Here is a 20,663-nt window from a genome sequence, read left to right as displayed (position 1 = left end):
AATGGAAACCCTTCCCTTTGTCCAGATGGTGACCTGGCCTGCCTTTCCATGTGAATCCTCAATGCCCCAAGGGCTAACCAGTGTTCTAACGGTTGTAGCTTGGCACAGCTGCTTTAAACCAAGTGGTTCTGTCTAAACTAAAATGCCTTTTCCCATACTCCCCAGCCAAAACTACACTCATGTTCTGCATCTCTTTCAGATGGCCCACATAGAAAAACAGGACTTCATGTGCATTCCTGTAATGTATAGCTTAGACCTTGAATAAATCAGCCAGTGGTTTTGAAATGAATAAACTAATGAATTACTTGTCCCATTTCTTTAATTGGAAAAACAGAATTAGAAGTGATTGGAAAATTATCACAGATACATATGTATTGCTAAAACTACTGGTCATTTCTAAAGATTAGAAAAGTTTTCCAAAAAAGTGAATAAATTTATTTGAGAAAATGACTAAAATACAATTCTGTGGATGTTATTTAATTTCCTCTTACATATTTAAGAAGACACCAAAGAATATAATTTGGGAGTTATAGTGCTAAGGCTTAGATAGTTTAAGGTCAACAAAATTCTTAGCTTGATCTTTGAAAGAAAACCTGATCCACCAAAGAGGAAATGTGCCCCCTGCCTCAGATATTATTACGTGGAAGTGAGAAAAGCTTCATAAAATTGCAATAACATGACTTCTCTAGGGAAAAGAGAGATCATCAGTTGAGGAAAGTTAACTAAGAAGTTCATTTTGAAGTAATCTAAATTTTCTTCATTACACAAAAGTCTTTGGAAAGGGAATGAAAAATGTAACAAACATAAATCCTTATTTTTCATAGGAACTTTAATTTCTTTTTCCAAAGATAAATTATTATTTGAAATAAGTATTCCTAGAACTGTTAACAGGAGGCATTTTGAGGAAATGCTCTTATTCTCATGCAAACTCAGCACTGGGGTTGTCTTAGTGCAACTAGAAGGCTTTCTTTGCCTGTATCGTGTCCGCTTCAGGCAACAGGTAAGGAATAAAGTCATCTAAACTTTCCTAAAATGTTAGTGTTTTTGAATTACTCATAATTATTATCTTCATTCCTTTAATAATGTTGAAAAGGAAATATGTATTTTTTTCCTTCCCTCCCCCATCCAGCTTTTTCTCAGGTTGTTTTCCATGGTTGGGGGAAGAGGAAGGACAAGTGGGACTCCTTCCAGGGACATGGTCAGAGCAGTTGACAAGGTCGAGTTGACAGTATGAGCTGAAAGAAAGAAATTCTTCTTTGTGGACAGAGGAACTGCTTGTGAAGGTCTTCAGAGGCAAATTCTACCACAGCGGTAATTCTACTTCCAGCCGGCGTGGTTTGCCTTGGCTTTTTAGGGTCTGCCTGTCTGTAATGGTCACCCTCATCAGTGCACTTAATTCCCATTTTTAACAGCAAAATATACATTTTTAAAAGATGGTGAAAGGAAGATATTCAAGTATATAATATGGTTTACCTTAATCCAATATTGACTGAGGCCTCATAGTGTCATTTCTCGTGAACATTTAAACAAGAGCAGAATCCACCCGGGTCATCAGAGGGTATCATGTGCCTGAAACAAAATGTCAAAGCAGTGGTAATAGGATGTAATGAGTGATGGGTGTTATGAGAAAGACACTTGAACTAAGATCCGGAAAGTGAGGGAAGTGAAGCTCACAGGAGCAAGGGGTGCCTGTCATTGAGGACTTAGAGCACACATGGGGAGATGAGGCAAGAGCCACCATAGGGTGGGACAGTGATGACAAACCAAAGATGATTTGGTGATTGACAAGCCAAAGAAGACTCAGGTTTGCCACTGACCAGCACATAGCGTTAAGCAGTTACCTCACCCCTTCCAGCTACAAAATGAGCATATTCTATTACCCCTTCATAGGCTGCCAGGGTGATTTGAGGGAGGAGGGGCTCAGCACAGTGCCCGGCATGGAATCACTTCTGAAAATGTGCTAACAATCGCCTATTACGTTTTGAGGTGGATCTTAAAAGTTGGGCAGGATGGTAACAGGAGATGGCTGCGGAGGGCAAGGTATTTTAGGCTAAGCAGCCACTGTGTGTGTGTGTGTGTGTGTGTGCGCGTGTGTGTGTGTGGTGTGTTCAGAATATAGCATTGTGTTTGTGTGTATGTGTGTCCAGAATACAGCAGGCCAACCAAGGGGTATTGATGACCGGTAAGGCTTTGGGGATTATTCTATCAGGCAGCACTGTCCAGTAGAAATATAACATGAGTTGCATATGTAATTTAAAATTTTTTGTAGTCACATTTTAGAAAGTCAAAAGCAATAGGTAAATTAATTTTAATAAGATATTGTATTTAATTCAATATTTCAACATATGATCAATATGAAAATTTATTATTGAGGCATTTAAATTTTTTTTTGTATTAAGTCTTCAAAACCTGGAGCATATTTTCTACTTACAAAGCATCCCTATTCAGACTTGCCACATTTCAGGTGCTCGATTGCCACACAGGGCTCGTGGCTGCTGTATTGGATGGCTCAGCCATAGAGGGGCTTTCTGTGATAATAGCATGGTCTTCCTTGAATGTTAGTCTTTCTCTCTCTCGTACCCCAGAGAGGGAGATGGCAATGCCTTTCTCTAGTACAATTAATTTAAAGAAAAAAAGGAAAGGAAAAAGGGAGGGAGAAAAGAAGTACTCCAGGGCACTATCTTCACAGCTGGCCTAATCCTGAGGTTTTCACAAATGAAAACTTAAAGGGTTTTGGGAGATGCTAGAACATACTTTGACCCTTTTAGATTATACTAGCAGAGACGCTCTAGAAATCTTGCACAAAGAAGCTTATTTTACTTTGAGTAACTCCAAATTTTCCAGGTTATTAGGATTACAGAACAATGTTTTTAACACTTTCTAAGGTTGAGAATTGATCGTTTTGTAGGAAAAGACTGGACAAGCCTAGATCTGGGTTCCCAATGGTAGCTACTGATGCATTGCTGGGGTTGCTAGATAGGGAAGTACAGGGAATTGGAATGAGAAAGCTGATAGCTGGTGAGTAAATTCTTAGCCTGAGCCAACATCAAAGATGTGGTCCAGTCATGAAGATAACACGGGCAGGATTCACTACCTAACGAAAATCAATCAAATTGGTCACTGAATCTTTTCATCTGTGAAGCTTGGATATACTAAGACAGGATGAACCGAACCAATTTTACCTCCTTTAAGAGAAGATCGGGAAAATAATATACCCAAGATCACAATTAAGGAGCCAAAGAATAATGCATCTGTAGTCAACATGTACAGAATAGAAAAGAAAGGCTTTAGTGAGAGATGAACTCCACCAATAGCAGATTTCAAAATGGCACCCAGCAAGTGGCCTACATGTGCAAATCTTCAAAAAAAGATTCAGTGGGCTGGGTGCAGTGGCTTACGTCTGTAATCCCAGCACTTTGGGAGGCCACGGTGGGCAGATCACCTGAGGTCAAGAGTTCGAGCCCAGCCTGACCAACATGGTGAAACCCCATCTCTACTAAAAATACAAAAATTAGCCAGGCATCGTGGCGGGAGGTGGAGACAGGAGAATCACTTGAACCCAGGAGGTGGAGGTTGCTGTGAGCCAAAATCACACCATTGCATTCCAGCCTAAGCAACAGGGTGAGACCCTGTCTCAAAAAAAAAAAAAAAAGATTCAGTGATACTAGGTAACGATGAATAACGTTAATATGAACCTCCTAGATGATGCTATCAAAATATGTGGAAAAATAAGCAACTACTTCAGTTTCTAGAGTTGTGACTACTGGATTAAGAAAAATTAAGTCTAGTTCTATTTCATTTTCTTCAACCTGTTATTACCTTGTAGGTTTTAATTTATAAATTTCTTTATAAGGACTTCAGGGTTTCTATGAAAACAGCGACTCAGGATTTCTCAAAACGCCCCGCACCTACTAGATGCTTAATCCACATTTGGTTAATTCATGAATAATTCTGATCAAGACAATCCCCTTCATAAATTTGGCTTTCCTCCATAGAAAAATTAAATTAAAATTTAAGACAATTTAGAATCCTCAAAGGTAGAAACACTTCAGTTGTCTTTAGAGAAATTCTAGTTTGTTGAGAAACCAATGTAAGTTTTAAATGAATTTGCATTTCTCTTAGGAACACAACCCCGTTAAAGTTCAATAACCCATTGAAAGCACAGGCACTTTGCTGAGGAAATGCTCTTGTGTACACATGCGGTGACACTGGCCCAGGAAGGTCAGGACAGCATCCCAAGTTGTTCCAGCTGCTTAACCCGGACTCGCCGGGAAGTCTCAGTCATTCTGTTTCTGTTTTTAATATGTGATTATATTTCTTCTTACGGAAAAGCACCATTTGTAAGTGGCTATAGTGTTTTTGTTTCTGTAGTAGTATCTTAGTTTCTGTTAGATGTTGTAGCATATGTCATACATATTCAGTGCAAGTTCAGTTTCGTGTCTATTTTTTAGATTGTTTGGGTTTGGCTGTTTATTGTAGTTTTCAAGTAAAAACCCCTTTGGAAGTTGACCAATAGCATTTTGCCTGGTGAGTTTTTTTTCCCCTCAGGTCCTCAGAAAACTTAGTTTTAAATACTTGTGGATGCTATTGAAGCAATATTAATGAAAATTGGATTTTTTATTACCCTCTATTTTGCCCATGAGATAGGGGTGTCAGAGATCTAAAACAATACAGTCTGATGTTAGAAGGGGTTCTAGGCTGGAAAACAGCCTAACTATTGAGATCCTGCACGTGACAGCAAATCCCCTTCTCTATAAGACCAAATGAGCATTTTTTTCAGCCTCCTTAGAGTGCCGTTGTGTCAAATCCAAATTGGAAATATATCTTAGAATGCTAAAACCCAGTCAACGAATGTTAAAATGCACATACCTACCCCATGCATCATGGGCAAAGGAAAAAAAGACCAGCACCCCCAAACAACACACACTGAAGCAACATCACTAAGCTCCAAAAGCTCTATGTTTAAGGGTCCACAGTGTCATCATTTAAGGATTTTTCAAACAGACAAAATGGCACATGAAAATATGAAATAAAGGGCTGGGCGCAGTGGCTCAGCCTATAATCTTGCAGTGAGCCGAGGTTGCACCATCTCATTCCAGCCTGGGTGACAGAATGAAACTGTCTAAAAAAAAGGAAAGAAGAGAAGAGAAAGAAAGAGAAGGAAGATAAGAGCAAAGAAAAGAAAAAAGAAAAGAAAGAAAAGCAGGTTAGGGCAAAATGTAACACACACAGGCACATACACATCCAGGAGGAATGTATATAGGAGTTTGAGCTTTTCTGTTTTGTAAAATGAAGGATTTGGTCCATAGTAAAGATTTTCAAAATGGGCCTCTATATGGACTTATTCTTAGGGATTCACATATCCTCCTTTGGAATATCTGAAATCCAGTATGTTTTTATATCAAGGACAACATTTACTAATTAATCAAATTACATTCTGGACTAACTACAGCAATGTTTTTCAAGCTGTAGGTCATGTTTCCCCAGTGAACTGTGGTTCATTAAGGGGTGAAGTTGGGCATATCTAGCGTTGTTTTAAATAAAAGTGAAGAAAACGGAAAATATTAGAGTGTGTGGTTGGTAGTAACAGTTATGTATTGTTCTACAAAAGGTTTGTTTCTGTTTTGTATGTATATGCCTGGGTATGGATCATGATGTGAAATATATTTATTACCATGGATGGATGGTCAAACGTGTTCGAAAGCTATGAGTCAATAGATTCCTGTTCTCAACCTTCAGTGCACATTGGAATCACGCAAGAAGCTTCAAAAATAGGGTTCCCACCCCCAAATTGATTTGGGGTGTACTCTGGGCTTGGAGCTTGCTTAAAGCTTCACAGGTGTGCAGCCAGGTTGGAGAATCCCAAAGAATTGAGCCTGGGGACCAAGTTCTGCCAAGTAATTTCAGTGCCTGCCTCTGAGTTTGAGTTTATTTAATTTGCCCTGGGGCCAAATCGTCCCATAAACTGAGATTGTTGCAAGGTATGAAGATAGTCAGAGGAGGCTTCACACATAGTCAATGTTTTTTGTTTTTTGGTTTTTTTTTCCCCAAAATGAAGGCCAAATGCAGTGTAATGGGGGAGGATGAATGAAAGCTGCCAGGCAGTTCAGATACAGAAATGTAGTGGGAGAATTCAAAGACAGAGTGAAAGAGATTGGAATAATTTGAATTGTGTGAACGATTCCAGCTGCCATTCCACTCAGTCAGTGAGTGTCCCAGCATCAGCAAGACGCAGGGCACTGGAGTCTGCTGTTCCCCCAGGTGGTCTCAGTTTATAGGTGCCTGTCACTAGTGTGAGCCTCTGCACACAGCAAATTAGCTGTCAGGGTAATTTTTGACTTGTTCTCTCATGTAAGCCCTTCCTCTCTCAGAATATGCAGGCCCACGTATTTATGATGCAAGAGTGGCTGAGTTTCAGGAAAACATTATCCCTTGCATTAATTGAGTTACTTTTAATTATATTCATTTACATTCTTGTTCTTATATAATTTACGATTGTGCTTGGTTTTATATAAGCAAGAACATAGGCCATTTACACTAGTTATTTTATTTGCACTTACTTATTTAACACCATAATATAAATCATGCAACAGGCTCCTTTTACTGTGTGATTTGTGAAGCTCACCCTGAATACAGTGGGGCAGTACATTGAATCCAAGGCCTACCTATTAGGAAAGATTAGAAGACATTGTGAAGTGATGTCAACGTAGCTCAATGTTTATTGGGACGATTTTGAGTAGTCCTATCTGTGTGTGAAGCGGGAGTTCGGAGGAAAATCGGGATTAAGAAGGAAAGTGGGATTTAAATGATTCCTGAAAAATGATGATGATGATGCTCACTAACACTGACGGTGGTGGCAGTTCACATTGTTTGAGTATTTACTAAATAACCTGCAGTGGACCAATGCTTTCTATGGATTATTCTGCTTAATCTTTTTTTTTTTTTTTTGAGATGGAGTCTTGCTCTGTTGCCTAGGTTGGCGGTGTCTCGGCTCACTGCACCCTCCACCTCCCGGGTTCACGCCATTCTCCTGCCTCAGCCTCCGAGTAGCTGGGACTACAGGCGCCCGCCACCACGCCCGGCTAATTTTTTGTGTTTTCAGTAGAGATAGGGGTTTCAATGTGTTAGCCAGGATGGCCTCGATCTCCTGACCTCATGGTCCGCCCGCCTCGGCCTCCCAAAGTGCTGGGATTACAGGCGTGAGCCACCGCGCCCGGCCTATTCTACTTAATCTTTAGAGCAATGCTTTCAAGTAAATAAATGCTATTACAATTACCCTATTTTTTATATAAGAACCCAGGTTAAATAATTTGCCTGAGCAACTCATCTGGGACCGAAGCCCAAGTATGTTGCATCCCAGCCCAAGAGCTGAATCTTCTCAAGGAAGAGGAGAGGGACAGGGAGGATATTCCAGGCCAGAAAGCTAACATGGACCCAGGCGTGAAGGAAGGGCTGTGTGTGCATCTGTGTGCGAGAGTTCCAGGGGAGGAGATGGCAGGGAAGGAAGTCAGAGGCCAGTTATAGAGCCTGACAGAGGAGCCAAGACTATGAAGTATTAGGAAAGCAATGGGAAAAAAAGGACCGAGATAACCTTCTTATACCGATGTCAGGAGTTTGACAGGACATCCTGAGGATAGAACAAGCAGGAGAGTGGAGCACATGAGAAACATATATTTAGAAAAAAAACACATACACGTGTGTGTATGTGTGTGTGTGCATGTGTGTTTGTGTGTGTGTATGTGTGTGTGTAATAGGATATTGGAATGCACAGAAGCAATCTGGAAAGATACAATTTAAATTATAAAAATGACCACTTCTGCCAAGGATATAGGAGTTAATGGTGATGGTCAAAGGGAACTTGAGCTTTGATCTAATATTTGCATTTTCAAGCAAGGTGACTGCATTCATGCATGTACTTAGGTAATTTTGAAAAGGCTAGGATACTGATTCAAACAGTTAAAAATGAAATATAGGATAATATAGGAATTTTTTTTTCGAGAGGGAGTCTCACTCTGTCACCCAGGCTGAAGTGTAGTAGCATAGTCTCTGCTAACTGCAACTTCGGCCTCCCAGGCCCAAGCGATCCTCCCACCTCAGCCTCCCGAGTAGGTGGGACCACAGGCGTGTGTCACTATGCCTGGCTAATTTTTTGTATTTTTGGTAGAGACGGGATTTCACCATGTTGCCCAGGCTGGTCTCAAACTCCTGAGACCAAGCGATCCACCTGCCTCTGCCTTCCAAAGTGCTGGGATTATAGATGTCTGTCACTGTGCCTGGCAATATAGGAATTTCTTATTCTGATTAGTCCCATATCCAGAATCCTAGACTGGAAGATTTCGGGATCCTTTTTGTAGGAAGCGATGTGATGCAAGGGATAAGGGAAAGAAATGAATTGTCACTTAACTGGTGGGGAAGACATGATGCTTGTTGATTAGTTCCATTCATGAAAGACCATTTAGAGTTTTTAAAATCTGAGCATTGGCACAGGCATTTAGAGGGCATTCTGGTAAAGAAATCTCCCTCCTCGGTTTCCTGGTCCAGAGGTGGAGGACCAGGGATGGGAAGGAAAGGCCATCACTGTGTTCTCATTTAGCAATGTCTCCTCCCAGAGCCAGGCTAGGAAGCAAGTCCTCTGTGTGGTTGTTCACTGTGTTTTTAATATACATACAAAATGCTGAATGGTCAATTTTTGCGTTGTAGTTGGAGATGAGAGATCTGGACTTCTGAACGTCTATCAGAAAAGAAAAAATGTGCAAGCCCTTCAGAACGCTGAGGAGGTTGGGCTGAACTGCAGTGGGAGAGGAGAACAGATGCTGGCGTGAAGGGGTACGTAGCAGCAAGACCATAAACCCAGTGTGTGCCATCCCAGCGTGTTCTTCATTTCCAAGCTCATCAATGTGATTGGGAATATCGTGTGTTATAGTTGTGGTATGTGGCTGTGGAAGGGACTTTGCTCCGACAGAGCAACACGGAGGATGTTTTCCAGCTGTCTGAGGGATTCTGTCCATGATACACTGGCAGCAGGGCCACATCAAGATCACACAAGTTAGGAGCCCACGAGCATAAACGGAAACCATTCACATTTTCAGAGCACTCATCATGGGCCAAGCACAGCTTTAAGCACTTTAATGGGTTAGTTCATTCAATTATCACAAACCACCACGAGGTGGGCACTGCTGTTGCCCCATCTGAGGGATGACACCACCACCGAGTACAAAGAACCTGGCAATAACTGAAAGAGGACATGGCAGTAATGATTCTACTTCTCTTTCTTCAGTTCCTACCACCTTGCTTCCTGTTCTCCACTTTTTGTAGATTTTTTTTCATAGAATTATAAATCTTCACACTGAAAGGAAATTGCATTGATGGGATTTCAGTATAGGCCACTATGGCAGATCATATTTTCCAACATAGGTCACAGTCACGGCTCCTCCAAAACCTTGCTACTCCTCGATCAAGTGGAGAGGTCTATTTTCCCTCTCCTTGAATCTGAGCAGGACCCAGTGACTGCCTCGACATAAAGAATGTGGCAAAGTGATGCCGAGTGACATCAAAGTCTTGATTAGCAAAGGTGACGGGGCTTCCACCTAGCTCTCTAAATCCCTTAGGATACATGTCCTTGAGACCCAGCCGCCATGTTTCTGGGAAGCCAGGCCCTGCAGAGAGGCCACGTGTAGGTGCTCCAGTTGACAGCCCCACTGACATGGGACTTAGAAGGCTGGCTCCAGCCCCCAGCCTTTGAGCTGCCCCCACTGATGCTAAATCGAGCAGAGATAAGCTGTCCCTGCTGAACCATCCCTGCTGAGCCCTGCTCCTGTAGCAGATTCATGAGCAAAATAAACATTGTTGTTTTCAGCTATCTCATTTAAACCCACAGCAACACTGTTTTAAGTGTAAGATATCATCAAACTTGTTTACAAGTAAGAAAACAGAAGTTGAATGAGATGAACTGGCTTACCCAAGGCCACACAACTATTGAATGTGTTGCTGGAGTTTCAACCCGGGGCTGCCTGATTTCAAGCTTGTGAGGTTCACCACTGCTCTAACTACACATTCTTTCTGGGCTGGGAGCTGGGCCTCAGCTGCCCTGTAGACACAACTGCTCTCAGAGAAAGCAAACCCTTGCAGAGTTAGAGGAACGAGAGAGAAAAATGTTAGAGAACTATCTCTGCACAATATGTTGCTGCTCTATTTCTTAATTTGGACCCTGGTTGGGTGCCTCCTGTTCTGACTTAAATGTAGAGTTCTCTCAGGAAGCTGTCTACCTTCCCTCCATGAATTTAGATCCTGTGGTATCTGCTCATATTACACAATATTCTTTTCCTTATCATGTAAAATAATCATTATGTGATTCTTTATTTTATTGTCATTATTTTTTGAGATGGAGTTCTTTTTTGTTTGTTTGTTTGTTTGTTTGTTTGAGACAGAGTCTCATTCTGTCATCCAAGCTGCAGTACAGTGGCGCAATCTCGGCTCATGGCAACCTCTGCCTCCTGGATTCACGCCATTCTCCTGCCTCAGCCTCCCAAGTAGCTGGGACTATAGGCGCCCGCCACCACGCCTGGCTAATTTTTTTGTATTTTTAGTAGAGACGGGGTTTCACTGTGTTAGCCAGGATGGTCTCGATTGCCTGACCTCATGATCTGCCTGCCTCAGCCTCCCAAAGTGCTGGGATTACAGGCGGAGCCACCGCGCCTGGCATCATTATGTGATTCTGTCGTCAATGTCTCTATCCCTAGTTTTATTTCGGGAAGGCCCGGGATTGATCTGTCTTTCCTATTCCTCACCTCTTTTCTTCTAGCAAAGACCCTTACCTGAGCAAGTATCTAATAAATGCATGTTAAATAAACACCAAAGAGCATTAGATGTGAATTTTCTTGATAATAATGATGACAGAGTAAGGAAGTGCATAGTTCCAGGTATAAATACTGAAGTCTTATCATGATGTTGTAGGTTTGTCTTTTGAGGCCAAAGATTTATTTCTCACTTCCTCTGTCCTTCCTGTTAGATAAAACATCCCTGTGTTTGACTTTCATAAATAAATAACTTCAATAAAATGCAATTGTAAAATAAACAATAACAGGAACTGCCACAGGACTCTGAGATACAATATTTCATTAGGTTATCCAAGCAAAAAATATTTTCAAGAGGGGAAAAGCCAATATACAACATTGGAGAACTGATGACCACAGCATCCATTGTCACATTTAATCACTATGACAGCCCTATACAGGTGGGATTGTTATTATTCTCATTTTACAGACTGGGAAGCTGAGTCTCACGAGGTTAACTCACTTGCCGTACATCACCCAGTTAGGCAGTGTCAAGGCGGAATTTGGAGCAGGCCGGGTGATTTCACTGAGCCCTGTCCCAAGCACCCCGTTCTTAGGTGACCTACGTGCTTGGCAGAAAGAGCTGCCCCTACCAGGTATGGCCAAGCCGGGTGTGGTGGCTCATGTCTGTAATCTCAGCCCTTTGGGACGCCGAGGCAGGAGGATTGCTTGAGGACAGGAGTTCAAGATCAGCTTGGGCACTATCTGCACAAAAAGTTTCTTTAAAAAAAAAAAAAAAGTATAGCCAGAGCTCCTGGGGCTTGGCCTCCCTCTCTTCCCCCTTCCCACAGTGTGACTGAAGGTCTGGAGTGAGGCTGTGTTATAGAAAGGCAGGCTGGAGGGATGACATCACTGAAGGAGAATTCCTTGGCAAGCAGTCAGTCAGCCACCTTTGAGTAGTCCCTACTTTCACCTGGGTCACTAGGGATGGTTAATTTTTAATACCAACTGAGTGACCCATCCCCTTCTCCACCTTGACTGAGTCCTGAAGGCCCCTTCAAAAGCTAGGTTTTAGTGCCCTATTTCATGGTATGCCAAGGAGTGCTTTGGCACCACCTAGAGCAAGCCCTAGTCATCTGCACACCTGAGGGAAGTATTCCAGCCCCTGCTGAGCCCTGTTGGAAACAATGTATCCTCTCTTGGACACAGTCCTTTGAAAATGCCTCCCATGCCTTAGATCTATACTCCAAGGAGCACAACCTAACCAGCCTCTCCCACTAGAACTCTCTTTTATCTTCTCTTGTTCTCAGGCTTCTCCTGCCCTCAGTGCAATAGAACTTCATTAACTAAATAGAATTAACGGAGAATGCTTTATAGTTCCTGTTGTTCTACCTGCTCACTGATTAGTGAAAGGCCAGCACTGCCATCAGTGGGCTGAGAATTTTAAAGTGGCTTAATGAAGATGAAATGTATTCCTTTCTCTTCAATCTCTTTTACCTCATTGTTTTCCTCAATTCTACTCTGTTCTTTCAACCCTAGTAGATGCAGCTTAGAAGCCTGATAGTAATAAGGATAAGCAAGTCTTGATGGAAAATAACTAGCATTTATTGAAAGCTTGTTGTATGCAAAAAGAACAAAGCTGGAGGCATCACACTACCTGAGTTAAAACTATACTACAAGTTTACAGTAACCAAAACAGCATGATAGTGTTACAAAAACAGACACATAGACAAAAAGAACAGAACAGAGATCTCAGAAATAAGACTACAAACATCTGATTTTTGACAAACCTGACAAAAACAAGCAATGGGGAAAGGATTCCCTATGTAATAAATGGTACTAGGAAAACTGGCTAGCCATATGCAGAAAATTGAAACTGGACCCCTTCCTTATACCTTATACAAAAATCAACTCAAGATGGATTAAAGACTTACATGTAAAACTCAAAACTAAAAATCAGATCTTTGTTCTTTTTGCTCCAGATTGCTTTGCCTATACAGACTCTTTTTTGGTTCCATGTGAATCTTAAAGTAGTTATTTTTTAATTCTGTAAAGAATATCAATGGTAGTTTAATGGGGATAGCATTGAATCTATAAATTGCTTTGGGCAGTATGGTCATTTTCATAATATTGATTCTTCCTATCCTTGAGCATGGGATGTTTTTCCATTTGTTTGTGTCATCTCTGATTTCCTTGAGCAGTGGTTTGTAGTTCTCCTTGAAGAGGCCCTTCACTTCTCTTGTTAGCTGTATTCCTAGGTATTTTACTCTCTTTATAGCAATTGTGAATGGGAGTTCATTCATGATTTGGCTCTCTGCTTGTCTATTGTTGGTGTATAGCAGTGCTTGTGATTTTCGCACACTGATTTTGCATCCTGAGACTTTGCTGAAGTTGCTTATCAGCTTAAGAAGCTTTTGGGCTGAGACAATGTGGTTTTCTAGATATAGGATCATGTCATCTGCAAACAAAGGCAATTTGAATTCCCTTTTTATCTTTCTCTTGCCTGATTGCCCTGGCCAGAACTTCTAATACTATGTTGAATAGGAGTGGTGAGAAAGGGCATCCTTATCTTGTGCTAGTTTTCAAGGGGAATGCATCCAGCTTTTGTCCATTCAGTGTGATATTAACTGTAGGTTTGTCATAAATGGCTCTTATTATTTTAAAGTATGTTCCCTCAATACCTAGTTTATTGAGAGTTTTTAACATAAAGGGATGTGGAGTTTTATTGGAGGACTTTTCTACGTCTATTGAGATAATCATGTGGTTTTTATCTTTATTTCTGTTTATATGATGAATTACCTTTATTGATTTGCATATGTCAAACCAGCCTTGCATCCCAGGGTTGAAGCTGACATGATCGTGGTGAATAAGCTTTTTAATGTGCTGCTGGATTTGGTTTGCCAGTATTTTATTGAGGATTTTTGTATCAATGTTCATCAGGGATATTGGCCTGAAGTTTTATTTTTTTGTTGTATCTCTGCCAGGTTTTGATATCAGGATGATGCTGGCCTCATAAAATGAGTTAGGGAGAATGCCTTCCTTTTCAATTGTTTGGAATTGTTTCAGAAGAAATGGTACCAGCTCCTCTTTGTACCTCTGGTAGAATTCAGCTGTAAATCCATCTGGGTTTTGTTTTGTTTTGTTGTTTGTTTTGTTTTGTTTTTGGTTGGTAGGCTATTTATGACTGCCTCAACATTTCAGAACTTGTTATTGGTCTATTCAGGGATTCAACTTCTTCCTGGTTCAGTCTTGGGAGGGTCTTTGTGTCCAGGAATTTATCCATTTCTGCTAGATTTTCTAGTTTATTTAGGTAGGCACTATTCTTATCCTCATTTTACAGATGAGAAAACTGAAGCACTGAGAAGTAAAGTTACCTGTGTGTCATGGCGTCTGGCACATTCAAGTGTTCAGTGAGTGTTAGTTACTATTTATTACAGTGAGACTTAGCTTTGGTCAAAAATTGGGATGCCAGTATTTATATGGGCAGGGATGCCCTGAAGCACAATGAGGGAGTAGGGAGTGTCATACGGAGGGCAAAGAGGCCATACACTCTGTGACATGGGCAGGTTACCACTGTGGGCACTGGGGCTCAATCCCACCATTACCGTGACAGACTATAGGATTCATCTTGGAATAGTCCAACTATGGGACTCAGAAGTTAGGATGTTCTTGGAAGAAGTTATAGGGACCTTTTTTTTTTTTCTGAGATGAGGTCTCACTCTGTCACCCAGGCTGGAGTGCAGTGGTGTGATTTCAGCTCACTGCAACCTCCACCTCCTGGGTTCAAGCAATTCCCCTACCTCAGCCTCCTGGGTAGCTGGGATTACAAGCATGCACCACCACACCCAGCTAATTTTTGTATTTTTAGTAGAGACAGGGTTTCGCCATGTTGCCCAGGCTAGTCTCAAACTCTTGATCTCAGATGATCTGCCTGCCTTAGCCTCCCAAAGTGCTGGGATTACAGGCATGAGCCACTGCGCCTGGCCCAAGTCATAGGGACTTTTTTTTTTAATTATTATACTTTAAGTTCTGGGGTACATGTGCAGAACATGAAGGTTTGTTACATAGGTATACATGTACCTCTGGTAGAATTCAGCTGTAAATCCATCTGGGATTTTTTTGTTTTGTTTTGTTTTGTTTTGTTGTTGTTTGTTTTGTTTTTGGTTGGTAGGCTATTTATGACTGCCCCAAAATTTCAGAACTTTTATTGGTCTATTCAGGGATTCAACTTCTTCCTGGTTCAGTCTTGGGAGGGTCTTTGTGTCCTGGAATTTATCCATTTCTGCTAGAAATGGTGGTTTGCTGCACCCATCAACCTGTCATCTACATTAGGTATTTCTCCTAATGCTATCCCTCCCCCAGCCCCCCAGCCCCTGACAGGCCACAGTGTGTGATGCTCCCCTACCCTGTGTCCATATGTTCTCATTGTTTAACTCCCACTTATGAGTGAGAACATGCGGTGTTTGGTTTTCTGTCCTTGTGATAGTTTGCTGAGAATGATGGTTTCCATCTTCATCCATGTCCCTGCAAAGGACATGAACTCATCTTTTTTTATGGCTGCATAGTATTCTATGGTGTATATGTGCCACATTTTCTTTACCCAGTCTATCATTAATAGGCATTTGGATTGGTTCCAAGTCTTTGCTATTGTGAACAATGCTGCAGTAAACGTGAGTGTGCATGTGTCTTTATAGTAGAATGATTTCTAATCCTTTGGGTATATACCCAGTAATGGGATCACTGGGTAAAATGGTATTTCTAGTTCTAGTTCCCTGAGGAATCGCCCCAGTGTTTTCCACAATGGTTAAACTAATTTACACTCCCACCAACAGTGTAAAAGCGTTCCTATTTCTCCACATCCTCTCCAGCATCTGTTGTTTCCTGACTTTTTAATGATCGTCATTCTAACTGGCGTGAGATGGACTTTTTAAAAAGCAACTATGAACATCATGATTATATCCTGTACGTTGCCACCCATTTTTCCAGAGAAGGAAAGAGGAGAAACCTACTACGCACTATTCCCCCTGGCTTCCTGTACTTCCCCTTTGCTCTGGCATCAGCTCTTACATGTGCAACAAACCATCTCCAAACTCAGTAGGAAAACTGAGCTGGGTGCAGTGGCTCACACCTGTAATCCCAGCACTTTGGGAGGCTGAGGTGGGAGGATTGCCTGAGCACAGAAGTTTGAGATCAGCCTGGGCAACATGGTGAAACCCCATTTCTACAAAAGATAACAAAAATTACCCAGGCACGGTGGTGTGCACCTGTAGTCCTAGCTAATAGGCAAGCTAAGGGGGGAGGATTGCTTGAGTCCAGGAGCTCGAGGCTACAGTGAGCCATGATTGTACCACTGCACTCCAGCCTGGGCAACAGAGTGAGATCCTGTCTCAAAAAAAAAAAAAAAAGACAAGAAATTGATAATAAGTATCTGTTTAGCTCATGCAAACAGAGGTTAGCTGGGATCTGGCAGATCTAGGTTGGGCTCAGCTAGGTGACGCTGCTTCCTGCACAGGTTCAGCTAGGCTTGGCTTCCCACTGATGTCTGGGTTCAGGCCAGCAACACTTAGCACACTCTAAGTCCAGGTTGGTGGGCGTGGCTACCTGAGGAAAGCTCTCCTTGGGACAATGGCAAAAGTGCATGAGTATAAGTGGAAGCCCAAGAAACCTTGTAAAGCTTGTGCTTGGAATTGGCACACTGACATTTCTGTATTATTCTATTAGCCAAAGCAAGTCACATGGCCAAACCTAAGTCAAGAGGCAGAGAAATGTGTTCTGCCTTCGCTGGAGGAGTTTCCACTGTTGACCTTGGCTTAAGACCAATAAGGCAATCTACCATGCTTCCTCTATCTTCTGCCAAATTGGGCAAACATGATGTGAAATTTAAGTCTTTACTAGTGCTAGTTTTAGTTATCACTTTTGGCAAAATCCCAAAACCTTAATGATATTCTAAGTACAACTTAGAATTTAATAACATATTAAATTAAATTAATAACATATTAATGGGAGATGAGATGATACTAAAAGCTGCACACCCTAAGGCTCCAGGAATCTCTTTATCTCAGACCTGAGCTGGGAATTGTTACTTTATCTTGTACGATGGCTTTGTTCACCTTAGAATCGTGAAGTGTTTGGAGACGGTGAGCTTGTTCCTCCACAGTGACAACCTGTTAACACCTCAGCAGCTGCCTCAAGCGATTAGACTTGGATTCAGCACACACCAGTTGCCCAAACTTGTCAGAATGAAATAAGAGCAGCAAGTAGAATGAATAAATTGTCAGTCATACTGATGTGTGTGTTTTCCTAAATTTTAGAAGGTTTTGGATTCTGCAAAAATGTCTTTTCTGTGCTTCTCTCAATACCTTGGCTCTCTCATCTGGCATGGATGCAATTTAGCTGGAAGGAGAAGAGGCAAAGCTTTTATGTTGGTTGGAATTTGCAGTCATAAATTTACAGGACTTTTTCCAACTTAGCATGGAAAAGACTTGCAGTTTTATGCTTTTTGTGAGTTATAAGTCATAAAGCATATGCTAGGGGTGGCATCACTGTTGTGTTCTTGGCCGTCTAAAGAAGGCCTGCAGAAGAAACCTAAGCCTTAAATGATTAAATGTCTTTCCAAACACTTATAAGTTATTTATACTGTGTCCTTGCATTGGGTAAGCAAGCAAGCCAATGAACCCAGACCTTGATGCTAGTGTCTTACAGTGCATTCTAATTAAACTATGAATGAAATCATATGCCTTATGCAAGCCGTTAAGATGCCTGCATGATTAGTGGCTTGATTCTGTTTGTATAAACTCACAGGCCACACCTGGCAGTCACAGGCCGCCCCTCTCCTCCCTGAGCCTGATCCCCAGCAGGGCCAGAGAGGCCGCCATGGCCCAATGGGAGTCAGGGGAAGGGGAGTCGGGTGAAGGAAAGCCGAGAAGAGGATGGTGTGTAGACACGGGCTGTGGCATGGCCCTGCTTTGACCATCTAGCTGTGCTGTAGGGCCAGGTGGGGCCTGGAGTGGCCTCAGCTCGGGTCTGCCATGAGCTCTTTCCACTCCCCCAACGCCCTGTATCAGTAATGTCATTTTCTATTCGCACAGCAAAATCAGGGACACAGTTTTCTAAAGCACAAGGTGCCTCCCCTCCCCCAGCCCAACGGGCGGTCTACTCTGGTTGGTGGGCCCTTGTTTGTGTCAGAGACAAAACACTCCGCAGGGTTCCAGTTAGCTGTCCACAGGCCACTGGCAAGGGGAGACAGAGCAGCAGAGCCCTCTGGAGCCATGGAGAGCCTGCTGCTCGCCACGCAATACCTACTTAGCTGCTGCTGGCCCCCTGCGGGTGGCAGTGCTAGTGATGTACAGAATCCTGGGACTAGGGCCAGTGACCCTAGGGATACCCTGGGTGATCTGGGCATGCACTGCTGTGGTGGCCTTTATGGTCAGGAGATGACATGCAGTGAAAAGAAGGGCAGAGCCAGCCCAAAGGGGTGCGGTCCAGGGCATAGTCCAAGGAAAGGCCAGAGCCACGATGCAGTCAGCACCCCAGGCTGGTGGGGGGCCTCATGTCACCCATGCCACAGGCCAGTCCTGGATTGCTCCAAACCCTCTGCCTAGGGTTCTGAATGAAATAAGCAGGTCTTTCCCATCAGGACCTAGGTGAGCTTCTGAAAAAAGCATCAAAAAGGAAGCCTCCTGAACTTCCCCAAGTGACTGATGCAAAGCATGTCCATATACTTCACAGCCGGGGCAGAAGATCAGGGGAAAACTGCGGATGATCTGAATGATAGCAGCGACCACCAGCAACCTACAGAGCTGCCCGACCAGGAAATTGTCAGACGGAAGCAACGCTTGCAGGCAAAGAAGGCCGAAGCAGGCCAAGGCAGGAATGAAACAGTCATAAATGTTGGAGTGAAGCGACTGACTTCCCCTGTCCACACCCCAGCCCAGTGTCCTGCATCTGCTGGAGGGTGGTAGAGACCATGTGGAGGATGGGGACTTGGCAGTGGAGGAGAACACGGAAGCAGGATGTGGCAGTCCCCTAGCGTCCCAGCCACAAGTCCTCTGAAGAGTGTGGATGACGATGGTGACTTAGGTGCATCCTTCGAATGTCCTGAGGGGGAGACTGGAGAAGCAGACATGCAATTGTGGGAAGAAATCAAAGGCATAAAGAACTCACAGCACAAGTCCAAAGTCTGATCAGCGAGCAGGCCTCTCTGCAGGGTGCAAGGGCACAGCTGGAGAGGGAGCTCCCGAAGCTACAGCCGACGCTTCCTGTTCTGCCTGATCTCCACCGAGAACACATGATGGGGTCTCATGGGAGTCCACACAGGAGGATGCCTACTGCCTGGACCTTGACCAGAGACTTCACAAGGTGCACACATACATGAACCACATGTCACAACCCACAACCACTACAAGAAGATGGCCCAAGACCTGGCCCAGGAATTGAAGAAAGACACTTCCAGTTTTCAGAGGGAGATCCTCTTCCACAAGAGAATAGCCCAGGATAGCTAGATGGCCGCTGCGACCACTAAGACAGAACTCCAGGTGCTGCAGAAAGAAAATGACTACAACAGGCAGAAGCTGGCTGACTGCAATGCTAAGTTGCAGCCTTTCCTGAGTGGCCCTTTGGCTCCTAGGGTTCCACCATCCACAGCCCACAGGAGCCCAGAAGTGCCAAGAGGGGCCAGGCGTGGTGGCTCACACCTGTAATCCCAGCACTTTGGGAGGCCAAGGCAGGTGGATTTCTTTTTTTTTTTTTTTTGAGACGGAGTCTTGCTCTGTCGCCCAGGCTGGAGTGCAGTGGCGCAATCTCGGCTCACTGCAAGCTCCGCCTCCCGGGTTCACGCCATTCTCCTGCCTCAGCCTCTCCGAGTAGCTGGGACTACAGGTGCCCGCCACCACGCCCGGCTAATTTTTTGTATTTTTAGTAGAGACGGGGTTTCACCGTGGTCCCAATTTCCTGACCTCGTGATCCGCCCGCCTCGGCCTCCCAAAGTGCTAGGATTACAAGCGTGAGCCACCGCACCCAGCCAGGCAGGTGGATTTCTTGAGGTCAGGAGTTGGAGACCAGCCTGGCCAGCATGGCAAAACCCCATGTCTATTAATAATACAAAAAAGAAAACAAAACCCAGGTGTGGTGGTGCATGCCTGTAGTCCCAGCTACTTGGGAGGCTGAGGCATGAGAATCACTTGAACCTGGGAGGCAGAGGTTGCAGTGAGCCGAGATTGTGCCACTGCACTCCACCCTGGGTGACAGAGTGAGACTCCATCTCAAAGAAATGAAAAAAGAAGTGCCAAGAGGACCATGGGCTGCCAGGGCCCCCAAGAGGGAGGTGGGTCACAATGGGAGCTCTTGGGTCCAGAGCACCTGCCAATTTGATTCTGTTTTCCCTTTAGCCAGGTTCTGAAAGCACTTTTGATTGCTCTCTCATTAGTTTAGCTACTGTTTATTGATGCTGAAATTGCTCTTATTGAAGTTTGATAGTGTTAAGATTATAAGGTACTTTTTTTTTTTTGAGACGGGGTCTCATTCTGTGTTGCTCAGGCTGGAGTGCAGTGGCACCATCTCGGCTCACTGCAAGCTCCGCCTCCTGGGTTCACGCCATTCTCCTGCCTCAGCCTCCCAAGTAGCTGGGACTACAGGCGCCTGCCACCACGCCCGGCTAATTTTTTTTTGTATTTTTTTTTTAGTAGAGACAGGGTTTCACCGTGTAAGCCAGGATGGTCTCGATCTCCTGACCTCGTGATCCACCCACCTCAGCTTCCCAAAGTGCTGGGATTACAGGCGTGAGCCACCGTGCCCGGCCAAGGTACTGTTTTTCAAATAAAGATTGTTTAATATAAAAAAAATGCACAAGGATAAAGCGGAAAGTACCAGATGTATAAATCAATTACTAACTGT

The 20,663-nt window shown here is 43.4% G+C and overlaps 1 protein-coding gene across 1 annotated transcript in view; it reads left to right on the top strand.

The window, feature by feature from the left end:
• Nucleotides 1-1,134: 1,134 nt before the first annotated feature.
• RIN2 (Ras and Rab interactor 2) overlaps nt 1,135-20,663 on the top strand; it is a 206,063-nt gene continuing 186,534 nt past the window's right edge. The window contains exons 1-2 of the mRNA XM_063634164.1: nt 1,135-1,311; nt 8,701-8,826. The gene's annotated coding sequence lies outside the window, so the exon portion shown is untranslated. The remainder of the gene's footprint in view (nt 1,312-8,700; nt 8,827-20,663) is intronic.

This window comes from Symphalangus syndactylus, chromosome 24 (assembly GCF_028878055.3).
Source record: "Symphalangus syndactylus isolate Jambi chromosome 24, NHGRI_mSymSyn1-v2.1_pri, whole genome shotgun sequence".
NCBI classification, from domain to species: domain Eukaryota; kingdom Metazoa; phylum Chordata; class Mammalia; order Primates; family Hylobatidae; genus Symphalangus; species Symphalangus syndactylus.
This window is presented reverse-complemented; position numbering and strand designations above follow the sequence as displayed.